Raw genomic sequence first — 20,872 nt, forward strand, 5'->3', positions numbered from 1 at the left:
AAACAGGATCATTGCCAAATACTCCAATAAGTTTGCAAGGCTTTACTGCTCAGCAGTTAAATGATTGGCTGAATAATTTGAGTCCTGCAGGTGCAACAGGAGGAATGAATTAGTACAAAAGCAAAACACATCCCAGAAAGAGATAGATCATTAGATATAACTAGACTAAAATTGGAATTAAATGGCGTGATATTTGGAAATGTTGATACAGTCCAACTAGATGTTTACACTGAAGATGAACTGTGGTTTGTATGCAAAGACATCGCAAAATGTGCAGGTCAAGCTTATGACAGACTAGCTGAATTAGCCCAGAGATATGATGTTGATTTGATTAAATCAAAACCCTTGAAGAGAAATTACAGAGCAGACTTTAGTGACAAGGATACATTGAACATGAGACCTTGTGGAAGTAGATTATAGATTAGGACATTCATTTGTTGCATTTAGAAATGGGGAGCTTTAGAGAAGTGGGAAGGAATATGGGCAAAGAAAAGAGATCAGAAGATAGCAAAAACAGATTTGCCTCCAACAGGAGCAGGTCAAGATGAGGGAAATGTGAAGATTCTTCCCATGAGAGAACTTCCTGGTGGAGGATATGTTCATGTACCTTGGAGAAGGAGTAATATTCTGTCCTTTACAACTGATTACCCAAAAGTATTTTAGTGGTACTGAGACCGTAGAGGCTAAAGACATTGGTCATTTTATGCTCAGATTTGTACAGGGATTGAAGCCAGATTTAAATAACATGATTCAGCAGCATTTGATTTGTTGGCAGAATAAACCGGTTGATGAGATACTGCTGTATGCACAATACTGCACTGACAAATTGGAATTGAAGCAGAAAAAGTTGAAGGATAAACTGTTGGCGATGCAACTGAAAGCTGCACAGAAATCTAGTCAGAATGAACAGTTTGCAGGGGATTTTGGTGGTATGCAAGGAGTGCAACAAGAGGGAGTTAATAATTTCCAGCAACAAGGTAGAGGACATGGTTTCCTTCAGATGAAAGTGGAGTTGTGGTTGTGTCAACATTAAAGAAAACTAATCTGTGTCACAAGAGAGGCAAGTTGGGCCATTAGAAGAGGCAGTGTGTCCTTAATGCAAATAATAATCAGATGCAGAATGATGGAATGTTACAAGTGCAAGGCAATAATCATGTTCAAATTCAGAGAGTTCAGAGACCCCAAATGCAAAATTTGAATGTGTCCCATAGACAGCAAATGCAAGTTCCACAGGTCCTGATGTCCCAACAACAGACAAATGTTTCCAGGCAGAATTTAAATCACATCACAAGTGTAGATGCAAATCAGCTGACAGCACAGTTTCCTTTAATTGATCTAAATGATGATGATTTTTTAGACATTTTTCAGTTAAGATGCCCCAAAGAAGAAAAGGAGTGCATGCTTGGCACTTCCTTAGAAATGGATCAACATGGTCCATATGTTGATCGTGATGTAAATGGTCACCATCTGTCATTTCTAGTAGACACTGGTGGCATATGTTCTACTGTAAGAACAGCAGAAGTACCTAACCTGCCCCTTTCAGGAAAGAGAATTCTCAAGTTGTAGGAGTTGCAAATAAACAATGGCCCAACCCATTAACAGAATCTGTGCACGTATAAATAGGTTCCTTTGAGAATCAACACCAGTTTGTGGTGTGTGATTCAAGTCCTGTAAGTCTGCATGAACACAATTTGCTATGCAAGTTCAATTGTTGTATCAGTTGTATCCCACGTGGTATTGAGATACACCTGAATGATAAAGATGCAGTATTTAAAATTGTGAATCAAATGTTAACTGTCACATTGGACCTAATGTTGACATGTAGTGACTCACCCAAAAATTAAAAGGATACTGTGTCCCCTGAAGTTGGGAAATTTTCAGGAAAAGAGATAGGACTCATTAAAGGATTTGAGCCTATCAAGATGACTGTGAAATCAAATGCTGTGTACTTGTCACTGTCACTGTAACTCTTCCATTATGGGACTGCAGAAGCCCAGTGGAAAATACTGTGTGGTCCAGGACCTTAGAGAGGTAAATGAAATTGTTGTTCCATACTGTCCCGTGGTACCAAATCCAGCAGTGATTTTATTTCAATGTCCTTGAGAAGCAGAAAGGTTCACCATGATTGACTTGTGCTAAGCATTCTTTTCCATACCGTTGCATGGGAAAAGCCAGTTTTTTATCGGGTTTTGGTTTATCTTCCTGTTTTGGCATGGAGCTGAGTCCCACAAGGCTATACTGAGAGCCCTTCCATCTTCAACTAGCTCTTGAAAAAGAATCTGGAGTCACTTAAAATGCTCTACCCTTCAGTCTTAGTTCAGTATATTGATGACCTACAAGTGGCATCAAATACTCAGGAAGCATGCAGGAGAGATACAATTGCCCGGCTGAACCACTTAGTTGAGAATGGACATTAAGGCCCTCATTATGACATTGGCGGTAAAACCTATTTACGGCCATGCTGACTGCTGAAAATATACCGCCACCGAAGCGGATATCCGTTCACCATATTCTGACACACACACACCAATCCGTCTCTATTTAGACACAGACACCAAAGGTCAGTGATAAACTGGTGGTATCAAAACCCACACCATTACACCAACAGAACATCGCCCATCACATTATGACCCACGAATCACCATGGCGGACATTCAATGGCTGTAAACCATTGGCGGTACATACCGTCCCACTCAAAATACACACACACATACAAAACAATACTACAATGGTCAATTTAAATAACAAATACCTGATACCCACACACACACCACACCCACACCACTATAAAACACACACCCACGTTACCCACATCCCTTTAACATTACAAACCACTGGCACGAGACAGACACCACGACTACAGACAAAACCAGAGCCATACACTACCTACACCTATACACCACCAACGCACCCCACATCACACACCCCAGCACATCACCCTACACACCCTCACTTGCACAACTCACACAAAACACATGGCACCACAAAGAAACCCCAGATTCTCAGAGGGGGAGCTAAGGGTCATGGTGGAGGGAATCATCTGGGTAGAGCCTCATCTATTTGGAGCACAGGTGCAGCAGATATCCATTGCTAGGAAGATGGAGCTATGGCAGAGGATTGTGGACAGGGTCAACACCATGGGGCAGCACCCCAGAACAAAGGGATGACATCAGGAAGAGGTGGAATGACCTACGGGGGAAGGTACGTTCCATTGCAGCAAGATACCAACTTGCTGTACAGAGGACTGGTGGTGGACCCCTACCTCCTCCCCCACAACTAATAACATGGGAGGAGCAAGTCTTAGCAATCACGCATCCTGAGGGCCTGGCCGGAGTAGCAGGAGGACTGGACTCTGGTAAATCAACTCTATACTACTATCACCCCCCTACCTGCATGCCAACACATACCCCCTCCCTCACCCTCACTCCCATCACTCCACCACCTCCCACACCCCCCACCATCACATCTTACTCATCACACTGTCAAACCCTGCATGCCATACCAATGCATGGACACCACTCACAGACCTGCATGGACACGAATCACTAAAGCATACACACTCGAGAGAACTAATCATCCCACCATACACCAACATACACTAGTGAAAGATGCCAGGGCAAATACAAACAAAGAGGGCAACCCGCTGATGCACAATATGTCACACACAGACACAATAACACTGCATTTACATCCCCACAGGTACCCCAGCCAATGTCAGTGGTGAAGAGGTGCCAGCACTATCCAGTCCCCCCACAGAAGAGGCCCACAGTGATGACAGCAACTCTGGTCACCTGATCTGGATAACCAACCTGGCCCATCAGGGACCTCTGGACAGCCGGTACCCAGGCCCAGTCACACATCACCACAGAGCCTCCCTATCTGGAAACACCACCACAGCACCCACCCAGAGTACCCATACCTCCATCCCCAGGGCACGCCAATCAGCAGTGTGTCCACCATTACAGGGACCCCAGGGCACACCTCACACCCAAGACAATGAGGGACCTGGGGTCAGTGGCAGTGGGCACACGGTTCAGGGGACAGAGGCACAGGACAACAGAGAAATTGGGAGGACTGCTGTGCACCAGGTGGAGGACAGGGCCAGTAAACCGACTGTCCAGGAGGCACTTGCAGAGATCCTTGGAGCATACCAACATTCCCAGGATATGCTGGGCCAGATCCTTGACAACGTGCAGGAGAACAGGCGGCTGCAGGAGGGACAGTACCAAGGGATCAGGGAGGACTTGCAGACCATTAACAACACCCTGGTCTCCATAGCAGGGGTGCTGGCAGACATGGCCAACATTATGAGGGAGGCAGCCTCACAACAGCAGGCCCATGCCTCTAGCCACACATCTGAACTGCCTTCCACCTCCGCTGCTACTAGTGGACAGGAGGACCTGCCACAGAACCAACGGGCTACCAGCACCCCTCCCCCTGCAGAAAGTGAACCACCCTGCAAACATTCCCTGCAACCCAGGCAGAAGCCAGAGACTATTGCCAAGAGCCCCACCAGTAAATGAGACTCTCCTAATTGTCACCCTTGTGTCGCACTTTGTTACCCTGTCCACCTTGAACTGTCATTGCTCCCCTTCCTATGTCCCCTTGGACAATGCACCTGTGCTACAAATAGACTAGAAGTCTACCCTGGACTGTCCTCCCTCATCACCCCATCCCATTGCACTTGCCCCCCTCTTCTTAGCACTTAAATAAACACACTTTGAAAAAATACAAGTATGGAGAATGTCAAATGTATTAAATATGTATTCGTTTAACGAGGTTCAAACATTGCAATTCAACTGGACAGTAATGTTGACACAGTAAAGACCTCTAGTTGGCTGCAGTGATCACACCAGGAGTGATAGTGGGGCACCAACATCTGCAAAATGAGTTGCCAAAGGGTACAGTGAGTGGGCATAGAAGTGGGAATTATCAGCATGCCAGTGCCATAGATGTTTCAAAAAATGACCGTGAAATGTGAAGTAACACTGTCTTACATGTGTGTCATTGGAAATATTGTCGAAACACTGCAGTTCTGTTGTCCTCATCCTCATCCTCTGCTTCCTTATCCTCACTGTCCACAGGGTCTACTGCTGCTACACAGCCATGTCTAGCCTCCTCCTCCTGAAAAAAAGGCACATGGTATCTCAAGTGAAGGTTGTACAACATGCAGCATGCCACGATTATCTGGCAGACCTTCTTGGGTGAGTAGCACTTAGATGGAGGCACCAGAACCTGGCCTTCAGGAGACCAAAGGTATGTTCGATAATCCTTCTGGTTCGCCCATGTGCCTCATTGTAACGTTCTTCTGCCCTTGACTTGGCATTCCTCACAGGGGTCAGTAACCATGATGAGTTGGGGTAACCTGAGTCACCTGCAAATATCGAGGGACCATAATTAGCCACCTACTAACCTATATGGCCCACACCATACCCATACACCAACATCTACTGGATGGGACCCAGGGTTCACCTATTAACCACACCTAATGCCTCTGTAGTTGACACATCACATTTGGGAAGCTGCTATTCCTCAGGATTAAGGCATCATGCACAGACCCTGGATACTTAGCATTGACATGGGAGATGTATTGGTCCACCAAGCACACCATCTGCACATTCATGGAGTGAAAACTCTTTCGATTTCTGTACACCTGTTCACTTTGACGGAGGGCAACAAATGCAATATGTGTCCCATCAATTGCCCCAATTATGTTGGGGATACGCCCCATTGCATAGAAGTCAGCCTTCACTGTGGCCAAATCCTCAACCTGGGGGAAAACAATGTAGCTGCACATGTGTTTAATCAGGGCAGACAACACTCTTGACAGCACTATTGAGAACATTGGCTGTGACAGTCCTGCTGCCAAGCCCACTGTCACTTGGAAAGAACCAGTTGCCAAGAAATGGAGCACAGATAGGATTTGCACAAGAGGGGGGCTCCCAGCGGGTTGACGGATAGCAGATATCAGGTCAGGCTCCAATTGGGCACACAGCTCCGTGATTGTGGCCCTGTCAAGTCTATAGGTGAGGATAATGTGCCTGTCCTCAATTGTTGCAAAGTCCACCAGGGGTATGTACACTGTGGTATGTCTCCATCTCCTATTCATCCGCAGCTGTTGCAGTCTAAGGGACAAAAGAGTGAAGAGTCGGTCACAAACTGTACATTGGAGACACAACAGTACATTGCATGATGTTAGCAAAGAATGGGTAACTGGGATTTGTTCTGTATGTCTTATTTTTCACTGTGACGCAGCTATTATCAGGGCCTGCCCCCCCCCTGAAATGGAGTTCACCTGTCCTGTGTGGAGGGACAGGTGGAAGTGAGGTAATTCTGCTGATGTACTGTGCCGTTGCGGGAAGCAGTCGTGAACCGCCGTGCAACTCCCCATTGGATAACACTGGGCCGTATGGGTTACAGTTGCCAATCGTGGTGTACGCCAGGGGTGACGGTATGCACTGCCGCGGACGTGACTGCCATTTTCCATCTGAACACTCACTTGCTACCTGACCTTCAACAGGAGAGGACCTACACTGCATGTGCTGCTGTGACATGTGTCTGGAACCTACCATGGCTCGGGTGACTGGGGAAAGGGCCCATGCCTTCACCTCAGCAGAGTTGGAGTGACTGGTGGATGGGGTCCTACCTCAGTACAGACTGCTGTATGGGCCTACAGACTAACAGGTGAGTACAGAGTTAACACGATGCATGTGGCATGAATGCATGGAGTTGTCACGAACTGCACTCGACTTCTCACCTCGGGATGCAGGATTGGAGAAAACACCTGGTCTTCTGCAGGTTCTGGATAATCCCAGATAGGGGCGACACTTTCTAGTAGCCATGGTGCTGCTTGATAGAGAACGCCAAAGCAGACAGTACCCTCCAGAAGGAGTGCCAGAGGAAAAACACCAAGAACTGGGGAAAAAACCTCACACAGGAACTCCTGAAAAAGAAGAAAAAAAAGGACTTGAAACCAGGAAAAAACAAGGCAAAAATTCTCCAAAGGCGAAAACAGGAACGACGAACAGGAGTGAAGAGCACTACCAGGGGAAGTGTTTGCAACGCAAGGTAGAACAAGACTGAGGGGCTTATATACCGGAAAAGGGGAAGTGACATCACAGGAAATGAAAATAACACCATCTTGAATTGGGAAAAGCCCATAGAAAAGAACAGGGAAAAAGGATGTAGTATATAAGAAAAAGAGCGTGCTGGGAAATGAAAACAGGAAGAAGACAACATGGACCCAACAGGAACACGAAGGAATGCAGAACACAGAAGCAAGAAAAAGAAACTAAAGAAAAAAGACCAGAAAGAAGACCACCACCGACAGGGGTGAAGACAATGCCCTACAGTTGGTAAGGGCAATGCGACCGGGAGTGCAAAACACGCTTCCCGGTACGTGTTGCAAAAACGGCAAGAAAACGCGGGGAACGGTGCTCCAAGAATCGGCAGCACATTCCGACCGTGGTCGGAAAAAGAGACGCCGCGTCGAGGCGCGCCGTTACAGTAGGTCCCTCCCCGAGGCCCTAGGCTTGTCAGGGTGATGGGAAAAAAACAGGCGAACCAAGCGGGGAGCATGGACGGAGTAGGCATTCTCCCAAGAGCAGTCACTGATAGGGTAGCCTTTCCAGTGAACCAAATGTTGTAGTCTGCGCCGAAAAAATCGGGAATCACAAATTTCCTGGATTTCATATTCAGGCTGGCCATCAACGAAACTAGGAGGAGGAGGACGTTGACATTGTCGGTGGTATGGATCAGGAACAAAGGGCTTCAGTTGGGACACATGAAAAACTGGATGAACCCTCCAAGTATGAGGCAATCGAAGTCGCACAACAACAGGATTCAAAACTTGCAAAATCCGAAAGGGTCCATAAAAATGTGGTTTGAATTTATTGACAGAAAATTGGGAAGGTAGAAATCTGGAGGAAAGCCACACCTTGTGGCCTACTTGATACAAAGGTGGCATTTGTCGATAACAATCCACTTTTCGTTTCATTGCTTGTTTAGAAGCTAGGAGAGTTGTATGAATGAGGCTCTGGATGTGGCGGATCCGACGTGCTAAAGAAGTGACTGCAGGAACAAAAGAGGATTTACTGGGAACAGCAGATATGGGCCTAGGATGAAATCCATAGGTGCAAGAAAAAGGTGTGGCCTTGGTTGCACTATGCACTGTGTTATTATAGGAGAACTCGGCAAGGGCAAGAAACTCCGACCAATTACTTTGAGTGGCATTACAGTAACATCTCAGATACTGTTGGAGTTCCTGATTCACTCGTTCAGTTTGACCATTTGTTTGTGGATGGAAACCAGAGGATAAGGAGGCCTCAATGTTTAACAAGGCAAAAAAAGCTCTCCAGAATCGTGACACATATTGTGGCCCCCTGTCCAAAATGACCTATTGTGGAAGACCATGGAGGCGAAAAATATCCCGCATTGATATGCAACTAATTTCAGGGGCTGTTGGTAACTTTTTCAAAGCTGTAAAATGTGCCATCTTGGTGAAGGAATCAACTGTTGCCATGATTACGTGGTTACCACAAGAGATGGTAAGGAACATATGAAATTCATGGAAAGGGTACACCAAGGAGCTGAGGAAACCGGTAAAGGCCTTAATAAACCTGCTGACTTAGTTTGGGGTGTCTTGGTCTGGGCACATACTGGACATGCTGAAACATAGGTTTCTGTATCTTTCTTAAGCGAAAGCCACCAAAATGATTGTTGCGGCAGCTCCTGGGTCTTCTTGATTCCACGATGCCCGGCTATCGGGGAATCTTGACACATTTGTAATGCCTCCGTCTGAACTTTCTTAGTAGGTAAGAAAAGAGCCTGCTGATTATAGAAGTAATCATCTTTCTTCCGCAAGAGGGTGTCACTCTATTCCATTCCGAAGTAGAAAGAAACTGGCACTCAGATTTAACACATTCTTGAAAAGATTGAGTAGCTCCTATGATTCTACTAGACTCAATAATGTGTGGAAAATAGATCTTAGCGATGTCAGGATATCGACGGGATAAAGCATCTGCCACTAAATTCTGGGAGCCAGGCATGTATGTGATCACGAAATCATACTGGCTAAAGAAGAAAGCCCATCTTGCTTGACGACTGTTGCGACACTGGAAACTCTGAAGACATTGTAAATTGCGGTGGTCAGTCCTGGCTTCAAAAGGCTCTCTGGAACCCATCAAGAAATGCCTCCATTCCTTACATGCTACTTTGAGAGCAAGTAAATCTCGTTCCAGTACTGAGTAATTGTGTTCTGCGTCTGATAAAATATGAGAAAGATAAAAGATAGGATTTTCTAATCCATCGTTGTCTTGTTTCTGCAGCAGAACTGCCCCAATGGCTCTGTCTCAGGCATCAGTCACAACTATACATTTTTGGCTAATGTCAGGGAATCGCAAAATGGGTGCTTGGGTGAAGGACTTCTTTAATTCTTGAAAAGAGCGTTCAGCATTCTCGGTCCAGACGAAGCCCTTCTTCAGATTCTCTTTCTTAATTGTTTGGGTAATGAAACTTTGTAGGTAGGCAAAGTTCTGAATAAACTGTTGATAGAAGTTTGATAGCCCAAGGAAACATTGGGGCATATTTATACTCCGTTTGCGCCGGATTTGCATTGTTTTTTTTTTACGCAAATTCGACTCAAAACGAACTCCATATTTATACTCTGGCGTTAGACGCATCTAGCGCCAAAGTCCATGGAGTTTGCGTCACTTTTTAGCGTCGACACCTACTTTGCGTTAATGATATGCAAGGTAGGCGTTCCCATCTAAAAAATTGACTCCGAGGCATGTGCGCCGTATTTACACTCCCGGGCAAAAATCACGCCCGGGAGTGGCCGGGTCAAAAAAAATGACATCCAGCCGCTTTTGCGTCGTTTTTTAGCGCCTGGTCAGGGCAGGCGTTAAGGGACCTGTGGGCTCGGAAGGAGCCCAGAGGTGCCCTCCCATGCCCCCAGGGACCCCCCCTGTCACCCTTGCCCACCCCAGGATGACGCCTAAGGATGGAGGGACCCATCCCAGGGAACATAAGGTAAGTTCAGGTAAGTAATTATTATTTTTTTTTTTTGTGGCATGGGGGGCCTGATTTGTGCCCCCCTACATGCCACTATGCCCAATGACCATGCCCAGGGGACAGAAGTCCCCTGGGCATGGCCATTGGGTAAGGGGGCATGACTCCTGTCTTTGCTAAGACAGGAGTCATTTCAATGGGGGTTGGGAGTAAAAAAAAATGGCGCAAATCGGGTTGAGGCGAAAATTTTGCCTCAGCCTGACTTGCCCCATTTTTTGGCGCCCAAGCTCCATATTCCCCTACGCCGGCGCTGCCTGGTGTACGTCATTTTTTTTCATGCACACCAGGCAGCTCCGCCGGCTAACGCCGGCTTACGTCATTGAATAAATACGGCGCCCGCATGGCGCTTCAGAATGGCGTTAGCCGGCGTTAGATTTTTTGACGCACAACTGCGTTGGCGCAGTTGTGCGTCGAAAAGTATAAATATGGCCCATTGTGTTTCCTTTATTGACGATGGAGAAGGCCAATCTAGGATGGCGCTGACCTTGTCAGGGGCCATGGATATTCCGTGTTGATTGATACTGAATCCCAAATACTTCACTTTGGTTTTTTGAAATTCGCACTTCTCTGGTTTACAAAATAACTGGTTCTTCTTAAGTCTTTCCAAGATCTGCAGTACATGTTCCGTATGTTGCTTAGTATCACGGGAATATATCAAGATATCATCCAGATAGATTACTACATATTGGTTTATTAAGTCAGAAACCACTGAATCCATGAATCGTTGGAAGACAGAAGATGCACTGGTCAACCCGAAAGGCATGACACAATACTCATAGTATCCGAAAGGAGTACGGAAAGCTGTCTTCCATTCATCTCCTTCTTTGATCCGTAAAAGATGATAGGCACCCCTTAAATCTAATTTGGTGTACATCTTGGCTCCTTGGATGGCATCCAATATATCCAGAATTAAGGGTAAAGGGTAACGATCCTTAATTGTTATTCTATTGAGTTCGCGAAAGTCGACACATGGACGCAGATCTTTCGTCTTCTTGGGGACGAAGAAAAGAGGAGCCCCAGCAGGAGACGTGGAAGGAGCAATTAACCCGTTCTGTAAGTTGTCATCTAGGTATTCCTTGAGCACCTTTTTTTCTTGGTCTGTCAATTAATACATTCGACCAAAAGGTACGACTTCATCGGGAACCAGTGGAATAGCACAGTCATAGATTCGATGAGGTGGTAGAATGGGATTACTGGGTCTCTGAAAAATCCCAATATATTCCTGATAACAATCTGGAACTCCCTGAATCATGTTTATGGAGTTGGTAATATCCTTAGTTGACTGACAAGACGTTTTAGGAGACCAATAGGAGTTAGTGGAATAACAGTTATGCTGACAAAACAAAGATGTTAAACATATAGTTCTCGTTTCCCAATTGATATAGGGGTTGTGTCGGGTTAACCAGGGTATTCCTAAAATCATGGTGTGATTCGGTGAGGCTATAAGGTCAAAGACAACATGTTCTTGGTGCCTCCCAAATGTCAGACAGAGTGTAGAGTTGAGGCCACCACAGGACCTGAGGTTAAAGGAGAGCCATCAACTGTGTGTACCTGCTCAGGGGCTTCTTTAAGAATACCTAGAATTCCTTTATTTGTAGCCCAGGTCTCATCCAAATAGATTCCACTGGCTCCACAATCTATGAGCGCTAGGAGATGTTCTTCTTGATCCTGTGAGATTTGTAACTTGACTGAGAGGATAAACAGGGTGGACATACTTTCTCTGGAGGAACATATCGATGGTACTTCAGCTCCTCCCGTCTCCTTCCTCCTTACAGGGGATGGGAGTTGGCGTTTCCTGCAGGTCTGGAGGGGCGAACAGGGCAACTACGAGTCAGATGGCCAGCTTTACCACAATACAGACAAAGACCCTTTGGTCTTCTATCCTCCCTTTCTGATTCAGTTAACGGACCACGGATGAGATCAATCTGCATGGGTTCTTCAGTGGGGGATGGAGAGGCTTCGGATGTGGCATCGTCCGTTCGCCGACTGCTGGTACGAAAATTACCAGCCTGGTATGGAACTCGCGTTCTTCCTCTCTCCATCTTGCGCTCTCGTAGTCTATATTCAATGTTCATGACTTGATCCATCAATTCCTTTAAGGAACAGGCTGAAGTAGAATGTACAAGTTCATCTTTAATTTCTTCACACAGGCCTTGGCGGAACAAGGTTACAAAGGTGCGTTCCACCCAAGAGGTTTCGGCTGCCAGTTGTTTGAAATTAGTTATATACTGCAGAACATCCTGATTGCACTGCTGTTAATCACATAAGGCCTCCTCAGCAGCTGCTTTCACCCCAGGCCTCTCAAACATCTGTTTGAAAAGAGTCAGGAAAGCAGGATAATTGGTCAGAACTGGATGATCTGCAGAGACCAGAGGAGTCGCCCAAGCAAGTGCAGGCCCAGACAAGGTGCTGATCAATTAGCCCACCTTAGCCTTATCGGAGGAAAATTGGAGTGGACGAAAGACAAAGAAGACCGTTAAGGCATCCAAAAACTTCTTTACCTTCAGAGGATCTCCTGAATATTGAGGAGTAGCAGCAGATACGGGTGGTATATCCATTGACTGGGAAGACAGGACTTGTCGTAGTGCAGTGTTTTCAGCCCGTTATTGTTGTAACTCTTGAGCTTGTTGTTGGACTGTCTGCAGCATGGCTTGAGCATTTTCTGCTGCCTCTCCTTGTGAACCTTCCATGGCTGCCTCGCAACGAGGAATCTTTTGGCGTTGCAATCTGTCACGAACTGCACTCGACTTCTCACCTCTGGATGCAGGATTGGAGAAATCACCTGGTCTTCTGCAGGTTCTGGATAATCCCAGATTGGGGCGACCCTTTCTAGTAGCCACAGTGCCGCTTGACAGACCGTACCCTCCAGAAGGAGTCCCAGAGGAAAAACCCCAAGAACTGGGGAAAAAAACCTCAAACAGAAACTCCTGAAAAAGAAGAAAAAACAGGACTTGAAAACAGGAAAAAACAAGGCAAAAATTCTCCAAAGCCGAAAAAAGGAACGACGAACAGGAGTGAAGAGCACTACCAAGGGGAAGTGTTTGCAATGCGAGGTAGAGCAAGACTGAGTGGCTTATATACCAGAAAAGGGGAAGTGACATCACAGGAAATTAAAATAACACCATCTTGAATTGGGAAAAGCCCATAGAAAAGAATAGGGAAAAAGGATGTAGTATATAAGAAAAAGAGCATGCTGGGAAATGAAAACAGGAAGAAGACAACATGGACCCAACAGGAACACGAAGGAATGCAGAACACAGAAGCATGAAAAAGAAACTAAAAAAGGACCAGAAAGAAGATCACCACCGACAGGGGAGAAGACAATGCCCTATAGTTGGTAAGGGCAACGCGACCGGGAGCGCAAAACACGCTTCCCGGTACGTGTTGCTAAAATGGCAAAAAAACACAGGGAACGGCGCTCGGAGAATCGACAGCGCATTCCGACCGCGGTCGGAAAAAGAGACGCCGCGTCGAGACGCAGCTTTACAGGAGTGGTGTGTGAAGGCCTCATGTAGGGGGGTGGATGTCCCCTGAGCGGCGTGCAGCTTGTGTGCTGGGCCCTGTGTGTGCAAAGGGCGATCTGAAGGGGTATAGTGGGCCATAAGTATAACAAGCAGGACGGTCTGACTGATACCATTTCCTGTGAGTATTTCTCTGCAGGTCAGCGCCCATCAAAAGAAGGGTATATGGTGTGCCATCGCCAAGGAGGTGCGGACCCTGGGGGTCTACGGCAGGTGGGGCACCCACTCTAGGAAACGGTGGGAGGACCTGAGATGCTGGACACAGAAGACGGTGTAGGCCCAGCTGGGGATGGCCTCCCATCGAGGAAGGGGTACCTGTTGAACCCTGACCCCCCCTGATGGCCTGCATACTGGCGATGGCCTATCCGAAACTGGATGAGCGCTTGAGGGCATCACAGCCGCCACAAGGGGGTTAGTACATTGCCCATCATCACTACTTACACATGGTAGGGGGGTACCTAGTTGGGGGATGTGTGTCAGTGGGTGACCCTAGGCCACTTGTGACATTGCAGAGTAGGTCCCATGGTGTGCAGGGTTCTGAAATGATAATCCTGCTACCCAGAGTGCAGGAATCCACAACTGGACAGGGCTGTGTGGGTCCAAGCTGTGCTGATTTTGGTGGTATGTGCCCTTGCCCATGCCCTTGTGGCTAGCATTATCACAGGTAGTGCATTGCATAGTGTGTAGGGCTGTTCTCTGTGTGCGAGGGTGGTGTGTACGCCAACAGTGGTGTTGGTGCAGTCATTGACCAAGTGTATCCTTTGTCTCTTCCCCTCCTTTTTGTTTTGTCATCCTGTCCTTATGTGCATTAGCATCATCTGGCGAAGGAGCAGAGGCAACGGCGACGGAGGGAGCTGCATCCCACAAGACCCAGGAGGCAGAGTCCACCAACGGTGAGGGCACCAGTGGGATGGAGGGCGAGGGGAGCACCACGGTGGAGACAGGAGAGGGCAGTTTGAACACAGATACCTCCTCCGATGGAAGCTCCCCGGTGGCCACTCTGTGACCACCCCAGCCACAGGTACAGCCGCCACCCTCTGTACCAGCACCACCCTCCCAGCAGCCCCTCACTGAGTTGCCCATGCCCGCTCACCCAGGAGGGTGGGCATCTCCTTTGCCCCAGGCACCTCAGGCCCTGCCCCAGTGAGCCCTGCTGCCCTGAGTGAGGAGGCTATTGACCTCCTGAGATCCATCTTTGTTGGGCAGTCAACCATTGTGAATGCCATCCAGAGGCTGGCAGCCCAAATGCAACAGACAAATGCATTTCTGGAGGGCATTCACACTGGCCTGTCGGCTCAACAGAGATCAATCCAGGCTCTGGCCTTCTGTCTGATAGCAGCCATTGTCCCTGTTTCTACCGTCCCCCTCCAACTTCCTCTTCCCAATCCCATTCCCCTCAACCCCAACCTATCCCAAGTACACAGGCAGATGGGCATGCACACAGGACAACACACAAGAGTGGCACAGGCAAACAAAAACACCACACATCATACCACAGGCAATCACACAAACACCATCCAGATGCAGACATACCAACATCCACTGCCTCCACTGTGTCCCCCTCCTCCTCCTCCTCCACCTCCCTTCCAGTTGCCTCTACAATCACACCTGCATGCACTACATCCTCATCCACTACCAGCATCACCACCACACCTAGCAGAACACACACCTCACTTGCAGACACCTCTACAACAGCCATGCATACGTCCCCTGTGTCCTCTCCCACTGTGTCTGTCCCCCCCTCCTAAGGTACACAAACGCAAGCACTCAGACACCCAACAGACATCCACCTCACAACAGCATCCAGCCCATGCACCTGCACCCAAACACAGCAGACAGATACCTCCTACAATCACTCCCTCTTCCCCCACTCCCAGACCTTCTCCCTATTTCCACCCCAGTGTCCCTAAGAAGCTTTTCCTATCCGCCATTGACCTCTTCCCTACCCATAACCCCATCCTTCACGTCTGGCCAGGGTGCCAAAAACCCAGGCAAGCACCTCAGCCACCCAGTCCACGGGCCCAGTACTCTCCACACCCACTCGTGGTGGGAAAGGATCCAGGGTACCAGCCAGCCTCCAAGAAAGTGTGCCTGCCCCAGCTGCTGTCGGAAAGGGCAAGGAGCCTTCCCCAGCTGCTACCGGAAGGGCAAGGAGCCTGCCCCAAGTGCTGCCCGGAAAGGAAAGGAGCCTGCCCCAAATACTGCCCAGAAGGGCAAGGAGCCTGCCCCAGTGGCTGCCCAGACAGGCAAGGAGCCTGCTCTAAGTGCTGCCAGGAAGGGCAAGGGACCTGCACCAGCAGGTGGGAAGGACAAGGGGCCTGGTTCAGGGACTCAGACAGAGCCCCCACCACCAACCATGGTTGTGCAGCTGTCCGAGGCTGCAGGGGATGGGCTGGAGCCTTCCCCCACCATCAGCAGCACCACCACCAGCAGTGGGCAGCTGTCCGATGTTGCAGGGGATGGGTTGGAGCCTCCCCCCACCACCAACAGCAGCAGCAGCACCATCACCACCACCACCAGCAGTGAGCAGCCATCCGAGGCTTCAGGGGATGGACTGGAGCCTCCACCCAACACCACTAGCAGCAGCACCACTACCACCACTGGGCAGCCGTCACCGCCGGCGGACGGTATGTAGCTCTGCCTCCATGGGCTGCTGTGCGGCCTGCCCCTGCAAAGCCAATGGGTATGACACCCACCTGAGAGACTGTGACCTTGCACTCCCCAGGATCAAGAGCATGGGGCACGATGCCGCCTCCAGAACCAGTGGGCAAGGCACCCACCACCCCCAGCCTCCCCAGGATCAAGAGCACAGGGCACGATGCCCCCTCCAGGACCAGTGGGCAAGTTACCCACTTGAGAGACTGTGACCTTGCACTCCCCAGGACCACGCACAGAGCATGATGCCCCCTCCAGAGCATGTTGGAAAGTCACCCACTTGAGAGACTCTGGCCCTGCACTCCCCAGGACCAGGCACAGTGCATGTTGACCCTTCCAGAGCAGGTGGGCAAGTCACCCACTTGAGAGACTGTGGCCTTGCACTCCCCAGGACCAAGCACAGGGCATGTTGCCCCCTCCAGAGCATCTGGGCAAGTCACCCATTTGAGAGACTGTGGCCTTGCACTCCCCACGACCAAGAACAGGGCATGTTGCCCCTCCAGAACCAGTGGTTTTGTTCCATCTGCCGGCTGCGGTGCCCCCCGTTCCCTTGAACTGTACATATGTATATACTATGAGATTTACTTTTCGTATTTCTGCTGTGTTATTATTACAGTCACATTAATATATTCCTGTTGTCCTTGCATTATTCCTCAGGGGTACAGGGTAAATATGTTTTATTACTGCAGCTGATTGTGTGTATGGTGTTGGAGGTGGGGGGTGTTGCGTGTGTGTGTCACTCTCTTTCTCTACAAGTAACTAAAACAGCACAATTGTGGTCTGAGGGGGTCTGAGTGATTCAACAGCAGTAGATGGTGCAGAGGGGTCTAAGCAGAAACAGTTGGCTCTGAATTGCTTAGATGGTGACGAAGGACCGAGTACTGTAACAAAACGAGTTGCTCCGGAAAACAGATGGCCAAATGAGCAAACTGTGCCAATAGTTTGAGTACTGACAACTGTTTCAGAAGAAACCAAGGAGTCTGGTCAGAAGGACGATGATACAGATCCACCAGTAGTTCAGAGATCAAAGAGAAAGAGGGTTACTTGTTAAAAGTATGCAGCAGCAGAATGGACATATTTTGCAGCAAATGACTGGGAGAAGGAATTAGCAACCTTTTGTTTTAACAATAAGTATTCAGTTGAACATGCTTAAATTTGTTCCTGTGGCAAACCTGAACATTGAAATTGTTTTGCCACTAGACGAACTGAGACATTATATCCTGAACGAGAGTAATGATTTTGGATTTGCACATTATTTACAGGCCTTTTGTACATTTGGTAGAGAAACTTGCTGAACTTATTAGAAGATCAAGACGATTTTGCAACTAATATTGAATTTTGTTGAAGAAAAGGTTTGCTAGTTGCTTTGCTCACAAAAAAGGCCACAATTTGCATTCATGTTTTTTTCATTTTTGATTGTTGGTCTGAAATTGGAAACCTCATGGAGGTAAATAGAAATAAGAGTAGTAAGTTTAAGTACTTATGTGTAGGAGTGTTAGTTGTGGAAGTTATAATGAATATTTTGTTGCTTATTGGACTGAGTTCGCCCACACCTATTAAACCTGAAAAACAATCTGTCTACAAATGTATATTATAATTTGTTGTTTGAATATATTAATAACATGGAAGTTAAAAATTGCTACGTCTGCACCCAGTTGCCTTCATCAGTTGGTGAGGGAATAACTTATCATAATGTCCCCTTGACTTATGGAATTTCCTGTAACTTGTTTGCTGAATCGTTTATATCAGCAAGAGTATTTCCAGTACTATTACTCTAATTATGATTTGTTTTTTTAGTTGTCCCCATCATGAAACATTTGAGCAGCATTGACAAAGCTAAAAACACAGTGACACAGTGGGAAGTTTCTTTGAACCTACATTGACATTTGGTACAGTCTATGCCCATGGGAACAATCTGACCTGTATTCTCACCCCAGTAGAAAAGGTGTTTATAAGACACATTCAAGACAGAAGAAGAGCAATTAAAGCTAAGAAACAGAAGAGAGTAGGACTTCATAGTTGGTGTAGTAAAGAAGAAGCTCACATATTAACAGGAAATCAAGGATCCCTTGCCTTAGGTTGATGGCATGTAGGGAAGCTGTGTGTATATAGAACTACATTAAAAAACTAACAATGAAGGGCATACTTACAAGCCCCTTGTGCCGCTGGTACATTGCTTTTTCTGTTGCTCAGTGGTGCACATTGGAGACCCATATATATGAGGGAACAAAAAGGCACTTTGCATGGCTTTTCATGGCCTTGTAGGTATGGTGGAAGGCAATGCAGTGCAAGTTGCCTTACACTGCACCAGGGGAGTTCCATGGGCATTGCAGTGGGTTTTCCATGCAACACCCATGAGTTTTGACACATTCACAGATTTACAAGGACGTGTAAGGAGAAGTATCTTTATTTCTCCTCGTTTTTCCTCTTTCTATGTGTGCTGCATTCTGCAACACACATGGAAAGGGAAAAACACTTCAATTGATTGTTTTGTGCAGGAAGGTGTCCATTCCTGCACAAAAAATACTGCCAACAATACAGGCATCTTTGCACTATGCTGCAAGTGTGTCTGTATTGACGCTAGGCACCAACTTGTGGACCAGCACAGGGGGAAAGGACTGGAATGCACTGCATCTCTTAAATGCAGTGCATTCCTACACTTTTGAATTGGCTTAGGGTATCGCAGCAAAAAAAGTTGCTGCACAGCCCTATGCCAATTTATTGTAAATATGGCTCAAATTTTGTAGGGACTAGTGAGTGTAGATGTGTTTTTGTTTAAGAATGTTTGGACCTTAATGTTGAATAGACAAAATCCTGCCATACAAGGAGCTTATTTCATCTGTGGGATAAATGCATATTATAAGCTACCTAAAGGATGGTATGGAACACGCCATCTAGGAGTAGTCTTTCTAAAGATTATTCATGTTGAGCATTTCAATGATCCTGGTTTGGATGACAAGTCAAACATCCGAGTCAAGAGAGGTGCCAGTGCCTTAGGAGATCATAGTATATAATGTTGGTGCCATAATTTTATCTATTGGAGGGATCCTGAATGATCACAACACAAGGAAGTTGTCAACAATTGTTGATAAGTTGTCTACAGAAACAGCAAGTGCCTTCTTGTTAATAGACAGTGAAATGGTTGCTCTAAGATCCATGGCTTGGCAAACTGACTTGCGTTGGACATCCTTCTTGCGAAAGAGGGTGGAGACTGTAACGACAAACCTAAAAAAGGATCTGAAAGAGTTAAAGACAACAGTTGCCTGGGAATCAATTGGGAGTGTTTTTTCTGCAGTTGGAAAGTTGTTTGGAAGTTAGGGAGAGGAATGCTTGGCAGTATCCTGAGACCTATACTGATAATAATTTTGTGTGCCTTAGTTACACTTGGTCTCTACAAGTTATGCAAGAAGCTGAAAGAGATGAGAAAGGAAAGCAGTTGAGCTAGTGACTAGAAGGAGTATGTATTTCAGTGACATTAGGCAGTTAGAGGAGTCCAGAAGATCTTTCCTGGATCGACCTCAAAGATTTTGATCCGTCTCATTGATATGAGAGATTGTAATCTGATGTGATGGCTTGAATCGCCATCAAAGGAGGGGTTGATGTAGCATAAATGTAATTGCTAGCTCATACAACTTAATCGACCCAAATCTAGTACATCTCCTTATTCCCAATGATCTTGGCGTAAACAAATACTTAAGACCCCGACATCATAGCCAATCCCAAGTCCTGTGTCTCCCTCCCCATGTTGTCTTTATCTGTCATATGTAGCCCTTTCATGTCTAGGTCTTTATCCCTCCATGGATTGTGTTGCAGAGTTTGACTAAAGCTCCAGTGTATTTAATTCACTTCTGCTTCCCAACCATTCCAGATTTTCTCACATTTCTTCATGCAGCCTTGTCCCCTATACACTTCTTTTTCTATCACCTTACAGTGTTCTATGCACATCATCCAGTCCTGCATGTGCGGGGGAGCTCCTGAGCCCTATCTCTGTGCAATATCACATTTCACTACTATACACCCCAGATTTATTAGCAGTTTCTGGTATTGGAATAGATCAGTTGGTCCCCATATTCCCAATATCGCTAATTTAGGATCCAGCTTGTGTGATTGTTTTGTTGCCCTTTCCAAAAAGCTTTTCATCTCTCCCCAAAAATCTTCAAATAGGAGCAAATCCATAGGGTATGATAGAATGTGCCCTCTAGTCCACATCCTCATAAGCATTGCACATGCATTGCTTTGCCTATCTTATGAAGCATAGTGCATGTATAGTAAGTTCTATGTAACATTTTGTATTGTATAAGCCTGAAGCTAGCTTTAAAGGTCACTTCTGTGGGAAACCCCAGTGCTTTTGCCCAGTCTTATTCCCTTTGTCATTGCTATCTTTGATGTCACAGTAATCATCTACACATGACAATCTTTGTATTTTGTTATTTGAAACTCTATTAAATTACCTATAAAGTGCTGCACTGAAAGCCTCATGTTAAAGTGCATTCACTGAGGAATAGTGACTTTAAGTGATGTGGTATAGCTCCAAAACTTTGAGTATAATCATTCATTTTGATTTCACAAGTTTCTTTATTATGTTAATTAATAGTGTTCACTAAAATGATCATGGATTTCTAAAAAGA

The sequence above is a fragment of the Pleurodeles waltl genome, chromosome 11 (assembly GCF_031143425.1).
Source record: "Pleurodeles waltl isolate 20211129_DDA chromosome 11, aPleWal1.hap1.20221129, whole genome shotgun sequence".
NCBI classification, from domain to species: Eukaryota; Metazoa; Chordata; class Amphibia; order Caudata; family Salamandridae; genus Pleurodeles; species Pleurodeles waltl.